Source organism: Corvus brachyrhynchos, unplaced genomic scaffold (genome assembly GCF_000691975.1).
Source record: "Corvus brachyrhynchos isolate BGI_N302 unplaced genomic scaffold, ASM69197v1 scaffold525, whole genome shotgun sequence".
Taxonomy (NCBI): Eukaryota; Metazoa; Chordata; class Aves; order Passeriformes; family Corvidae; genus Corvus; species Corvus brachyrhynchos.
In genome coordinates, this window is record NW_008238341.1 from 810,341 (window position 1) to 817,258 (window position 6,918).

General features: G+C 54.2%; 2 long non-coding RNA genes across 2 annotated transcripts in view; one reads left to right on the forward strand and one right to left on the reverse strand.

The window, feature by feature from the left end:
* Positions 1-6,918, forward strand: part of LOC108446919 — a 16,598-nt gene that overhangs the window by 1,338 nt on the left and 8,342 nt on the right. The window contains exons 2-3 of the long non-coding RNA XR_001862257.1: positions 510-518; positions 1,776-1,786. This is a non-coding gene — a long non-coding RNA (uncharacterized LOC108446919). The remainder of the gene's footprint in view (positions 1-509; positions 519-1,775; positions 1,787-6,918) is intronic.
* LOC108446920 overlaps positions 6,154-6,918 on the reverse strand; it is a 2,593-nt gene continuing 1,828 nt past the window's right edge. Inside the window, exon 2 of the long non-coding RNA XR_001862258.1 lies at positions 6,154-6,805. This is a non-coding gene — a long non-coding RNA (uncharacterized LOC108446920). The remainder of the gene's footprint in view (positions 6,806-6,918) is intronic.

Genomic DNA, 6,918 nt, shown 5'->3' on the forward strand with positions numbered 1-6,918 from the left:
ACCCCTCCCCCCCCCCGCCCCCTCCAGCCTCTGCCACACCCGGCTGGAACCCACGGCTACTCCAGAGGGTGCAGGACAGGTACAGGTCAGGGTGAGGATGCTGCCTGCAGCTGCAGTGCCAAGCCCTTGCTGCTGAAAAAGGTGGAAGACGTGGAAATGTCTCGGAAAGCTGTGTGATAACATTTGAGTGCTTTATGTGCAGCATTTATTGATGAATTCTGCTGCTTAGAGATGTTTCACTGCCTGGAAAATTCACAGGATGGAGCAGGGCTGGTGAAAGGGACCTCAAGGTTCCCCTGTCCAGCACCATATTTATGGTGTCGCTGTCACTTGTCACAGGTCAGGTTGTCCTGCAGCACTGTGTGTCCCATCCAGGGATGTGGCATGTCCTGGCTGAGCATGGCCGGAGTCCTGCCACCCTCTCCTGACTACAGACTCTTCTGCTGCCTCTCCACTGCCAGCCCCAGCCCCCGGGGCTCTCTGAACAGGCACTCCCAGCCCACTGCAAGCACAGGTGTGTGGTGACACCGTCAGACACAGTGTAGGCAAAGGACCTGTGGCATAGACGGACGAGGGCTGAGATTCTGGCTCAGAAAGGAGCAGGACTCAGAAAGCACTACGAAACAGAGGCAGCAGCAGCACTGAGGAGACTCACACCTCCCCTCAGGCTGGGTGTCCCTTATCCCCACAAAGCCTGAGAGGGGCCATGCTGGGAACGACAAACCATGTCTGTGCCTATTTCCTGAAGTACCAGAGCATTGATAAAGAAGTGACCTGAAATGAAAGGGCCTGGAAAAGCAAGGATTCGGGGAGGAAGGTCAGGTATTGATAGGAGCAAGGGGTGGAGTTTTTTGCATGGTGAGACCATGCACAGAAATGTGCCCATGGCCAGAGAAGGGGTCACACACCAGCAAGTCCCATCCTGTTTTCATCTCTCTGAGTAGAGAAGTCAAAGATTTCCCTAGAACTTTTGTTTCCTTTGCAAAGCCTGTGCTCAATAAACCTTTGCCTCTAGCTATGAAAAGCCGTTTTCCACACCAGGCACAGCTTGCCCTGGACTCTTATTTCAGCTACTGCCCCACTCAAGCCTAGCTCGACTTCCCTGTGCTCCTTATCTCTCGCTCCTCCTCCTGCCTCAGCCACATCCTACTTCACCCAAATCTGTCCTGGCCACCTTCCTCTTCCCACCACCCATCCCTCCATCTCTCCTGAAGAATTCCACTCCCTGTGCAAGGTGCTCCCCTGCAATATTTACGTCTCTCAGTGATGGAACTGCAGCGATGGAGCCGGTGGACTTGTGTCTCCTCTGAAGTATCTGTAGTCAAGGAGGCTGCTCCCGAGACCCTGCAGAGCCCAGAGATTTCCAGGTCCCCAGGTTCACCCCTCCCCACACCCTGGCAGTGTCACATCAAAGAGCACAGCCTTTTGTTTAGGCTCTGTTCGAAGTTTGCTGCTAATCTTTGGTATGCACGCAGTGGTGTTCAGCTCCTGCTTGTTCCCGGAATAAATGCTCATTGCATTGCTCTTAAATGATTGGAGACCTCCAATTTTAATCTTTTATTCATAATCTTCTTCCAGCTCAGACACAGAAAAAACATGTAAATTCAAAACCTGCGAGAATTGAAAATTTCATAAGTGCTGCTGACCCTTTGCTGGCAGCTCTGAATGTGAGAGAAATAAAGGAATTGTAATGAGGAACCTCATCTTTTGATAACAGCTTTAGCGGACCCGGGCATTAAATGGGGTTTCACACGTTCCTGCTGTGTGTCCGTGAGAGGTGTGGTCAGTCCTGCTGGGCAGGGAGCGTAATCCCGCTGCTTCTGCCTCTCTGTCCATCTCGTGCCTCTCCATCTCCTCCTGCCTCTCCATCTCAGCACCTCTGCAGTGAGGTGTGAGCTCACCTGGTGATCACCTGGTGACTTTGGGACATGCCCTGCCCATGTTGCCTCACCCATTGGTCCCCAAGCTCGTGTCCCATTGGTCACCAAAGCACATCCACCCAAACTGTCTCTGTCCATGTTCTCCATGTTCCCTCAGCTCCTGTCCAGGCACGAAGGCCACTGCTCGCCGTGGCCTGCACCACATCCCTCACCTCTCCTTCTTAGAATCATGGAATATCCTCAGGTGGGAGGCACCCAGAAAGATCATTCAGTCCAGCTCCTGGCCCTGCCCAGGACACCCCCAACAATCCCACCCTGTGCCTGACAGCGCTGTCCAAACACTCCTGGAGCTCTGGCAGCCTCAGGGCTGTGCCCATTCCCTGGGGAGCCTGGGCAGTGCCCAGCACCCTCTGGGGGAAGAACCTTTCCTGAGATCCAACCTAAACCTCCCCAGGCACATCTTCTGCCATTCCTTTGGGTCCTTGATTCCCCCATCCTCTCCGCTGTTCTGTGCTTGGGAAGGAATGTTACCTGTTGTTACCTGCTCAGTGCCACCCCCTGCCCCCTCTATCCCACTGCCTGCTCCCTGCAAGGACCCCTTTTTAGGACAACTTTGTGAGAGGAGGTTTAGAAGGCAGGGAGGAAATGAGATACAGAATGAGTAATAAGAAACCTTTAAGAGTAAAAGACTCTGGGGTCAGGCAGACACTGGTGAGTGCTGGGAACAATTTCACCTTCTTTCAGCATTAGCAAAATGAAAATAACTTGTTATGGCTGGGATTCGAGATCAACAAGTTCCAAAGCCTTTACCCTTTTCACAAGTTTCCCATGTGGTGTGCAACCCCTTAGTCCTTTTAACTCAGTAAACTAATTCTTGGGGTTTTTTTCTTCCTGGAATAAGCGGGACGGTGTATAGGGAAATACTCCCAGCTCTGCATCCAGAAACTTTTCTGGCACTTGCAGATTGTCTGCAATTCTATTCTGGAAGGACCGTCATAAGCAGGAGATGTGCATTGGGATTTCCCAAAACACAACTGCCAGGAGTTTTCACCCAGGAAATTTAAGAGGCTTTGTTGTTTTACCGGCTATTGGGCATTTTTGACAGCCTGTTCAAAGAGGATTCTGTATGGGGGCCCAACAAACTGCTGAGGGTGCAGAGATGAGGATTCTGCTCACAGGCACAGCAAACCCTCCCATCCCAGGCCGTGGGGGCTGGGACATGGGTCCCTGACGAGCTGGGCTGCCAGGCAGTCCCCTGGCACTCCCCTCTGAGTGGGATGCTCCAGGGTGCATCCCATGGACCAGTGGGGCCGGCTGGGATGCACATCATGTGGCTGGAGGTTCACTCAGGCTGCTTAGTCCAGGTTTACACCCAAAGGAGAGAAGAAGTCCCTTTTGCAGGCAGGGGATGAAGTGCTATTGCCTTCCTCCTTTGTCCTGTGGCTGCTGCAAGGGAGCCCTCCTAATGTGAGACCTGCCTCTCTGCTCTGAGTCCTGCCCCATATTCCCAGCCCTGCAGAAGTCAGGGTAGTCCTGGCTCATCTCTCCCCGAGCCCGGCTTGCTCAAGGTGGGGAGACATTGGGCTGGTGGCAGAGCGGGCACTTCTGTCATCCTGGGATGAGCTGTGCTGCTATTGCAATCCTTGATGATGGCTGCCAAGACATGACCTATGGGACACTTCAAAACCCATGGAGAACTTAACCCCATAATCCTTCCAAGAGTTAAAGCAGCAGCTGGGGCTGATATTTCTATCTTACATCAGATTATCCTGAGTAATTTACTTGGACATGACGCTGAACAACTGTGCTAAAAGCAGGGAGAGAAGGTGGTTTGGGAATACAGCCTTCCTTGGCAGACTAAGCTGCTATGTGATCAGACAGGAATCATATCAAGAAATCCGAAGCCGAATTCACCATCTGTTCCCGCCAGCCCCGGAATGCATCTGACCCCTGCAAACCTCCGCAGGGCTGGCACCGACAGGGTGTGGGGGGGAGCCGAGGCGGCGGCTCCACGCAGGGCTCTGCAGGTGCTCCGCAGGTCCAGACTGCCACCTCCAGGCACACAGAGCTCGCAGAGCCTCCCTTCCTAATGACACAGCCAAATCGGGCCCGGGCAGCTGCAAAGGAAATGCTTCCGAGATGAGTTACTGGAAGCCTGGGGTAATGCTGGGTGTCAGTAGACAAGAAAAGCTGTTTTACCAGGGAAAGACCAGCTGCCAGCGGTGCAAGATGGGATCAAATTCTCTTGCGGGACATTTAAGAAGGTGTGAACATCCTGTGGGCTGTTTTGGTACAGGAAGGGGTTTATCTGCTGGTGTATATGAACCAGGGTGTCCATCACCTCTCCTTGGATGGAAGACTTTGCCTCTAGACCAACCCCTTCCCCAGGATCCTCTTCCCAAGGATCCCTGGGTGCCAACCCTGGCCCCAGCCTGGCCAGATGGGAGTGCAGGAGGTCTGGAAACATGGCTCTGTGTCCTGGAGAAGTGTCCCCAGTGATGGGCCTCTGCCAGGACTGCAATTTCATGGCAATTTCTTTAAAAATGACGCAACTGTGCCTCATCTTCCTGAGGCTGTGAGCAGGGTGATGCCCTGGGTGTGGTGCTCACAGGCTTTGACAAAGTGATGCTGTAGTGGCTGTGGGCCCCTCCCCACACAAAGCCATGCACCGCAGCCTGGCTGAGTGCCGCTGCCACTGCCGCTGCCCCTGCTCCTGCCTGGGGAAGGAGCCAGGCACCAGCATCATCCATCCTTCCAAATGTTTGGGTCTGAGAAATGTAAGAAAACTTTGTACATTTTGCACAATGTGGACACTGGCTTTATTAATAACTGAAATAAAGTAGTGAAATGTGCGTCCTCAGTGAACAGTGACAGGTCCCAGCATGCCCAGGCTGTCTCACTGTGCACTGTGCTCTGGACCATGAGCAAGGTATGATGTGGTTGCTGTCCCTGTCTGTATGAAGTGATGAGGGTCTGAGCAGAACCTGCACAAGTATGTGCACTGCACAGGCACCTGGAGGGGCAGGATGACCTTCAGAGATTCCTTCTAACCATATTTATCAGGGAATGGTTTGGGTTGGAAGGCACCTTAAAGCCCATCTTGTTCCCACCCCCTGCCATGGGCAGGGACACCTTCCTCTGTCCCAAGCTGCTCCAAGCCCCGTCCAACCTGGCCTTGGGCATTTCCAGGGATGGGGCAGCCACAGCTGCTCTGGATAAAGGAGAAGGGTCTGGGAGAGAGTAAGGGTTGTAGGGATGGGAAATGTAAATACAGAAATGGGGTGAAGGTGAAGGGGAATGCAGAGCACAGGACTTGTAAGCTCAACCCTCAGCACAGGGGACACTGACCAGGAGCAGCTTGTCCAGCCTAGGGGCCGGTGCTTCTGGAAAGGGGCACGGGAGAGAGCGGTGGGAGGGGGGACCATGAAGAAGGAAGCTCTGGCTGGGCAGGCAGGATAACCTGACAGTGTGCAGGCAGGCTGGGTTAGGACAGAGCCCCGGGCAGCCGGGCTGGCCTTTCCTCACCTGCGGGATGGGGAGCGGGCTGGGGCAGTGAATGGTCACCTCCATCCTTGAAGCGTGGCAAAGGCAGGGAGCATGCGAGCAGGCAGTGACGGGTTTAGAGCCTACCCCACACTGTGCTGTGGGACCATTTTGCTTTTATAGGGCGTTTACTGAAAACAGTGCTTGCTTTGTCCTGCGACTCATTTGCTGGTAAATCCTTCACGGAAGGGCAGCTGGAACACTGCTAAACACCCACAGGAAGAGTTTTGCAAGCCCACCTACAACATACTTCAGCTCAGACTTCAGGACATGAGGGCTGAAGTTTTACTGGTTGGGTTTTTTGGTGTTAATTTTTCTTTAAAAAAAAAAAAAATCTGCATTTCCAGAAGAAGGTAAGGCTGAGTCTAGGAAAACCTGCAAGAGACCCCCGAGGTTCAGAGGAGCCTTTGCACACAAGATGTCCTACATGAGATGCTCCTACACAGCAGTGACATGGTGGTTTTGGGAAGTCCTCTCCCAGCCACAGCACCCCTTCCTTGGGAGCCTACAAACATCCTCTTGGCTCTTCCCTGTCCCTGTGGGCCCATCCCATGGATACTCCTGCTTTGCAGGGAAGCATCCTTCATGTGTGGGAGGCTTTCTGGAGCAAGGGAGGTGGTGACTAGCTGAGCATCCCAGTGCTGGCCCCCCCAAAGCAGCTGCGGTGTCCCCCATTCTCACTGCAAGTGGTGACAGCTCTGTGCAGCCCAATGACAATAACAGGCAAGGAGATGGATCACGGAAAGAGGGGTTTTTATTGTCCAGGAGGAAGTGCACACTCTGAACATAAAAGGCAAACCCTGCCCCACCATCCCCACAGCCAGGAGCAGCCCAGTGACCCCATGCTGCAGGATCTGACTCATGAACCACCTGGAAAGGGGCCATCTGGCAGCTCCCAGCCTCAGATCCTGCATCGCACCTGACTGGGGTTGCCCAGCAAACCCCAAGGACACAGGTGTGGCACTGGTCTGACCTCTGCTCTCACCAGTGTGTCCATGACGGAGTCCCAAATGTTGGGAAGAGAGGACAGGGCCAGCACCCAGCCCCCTGTGCTGCAGGGCTTGTGTGAGCTCTGTCACGTGCTGGCTGCGGGGAGGGAGTGTGCCAGGGCTGAGTGCAGGACGCAGGGTGCAATACAAATGAAACAACACATTGCATCTATCCCCCTTACAAAAAGCTTCCATAGGAAGAAGTAAAGTGCCCGCCGTAGTCAGAGAATCCATCAGGACACAAGCGCCCTGCATGGAAAGCCAAGCCAGCCCTGGAAAGGCTGGTTTAGCCAGAATTATTGCAGCTGAGAAATGGCTTTAACCCGCCCCCCACCCCCCTTGTGCCCAAACAGGCCTGGCAGGAACAGCCCTCAGGCCAGATCCCGCCAGCACCTGCATTGGAGTGATGCTGGGTGTGCTGTGCCCATGCGAAGGACAGGGTGCTGTGGGCCAGGCTGGACCCCGGCAGGGAGCAAGGGTCCCTCCCGTCCCCCCCCTCCCCTCTC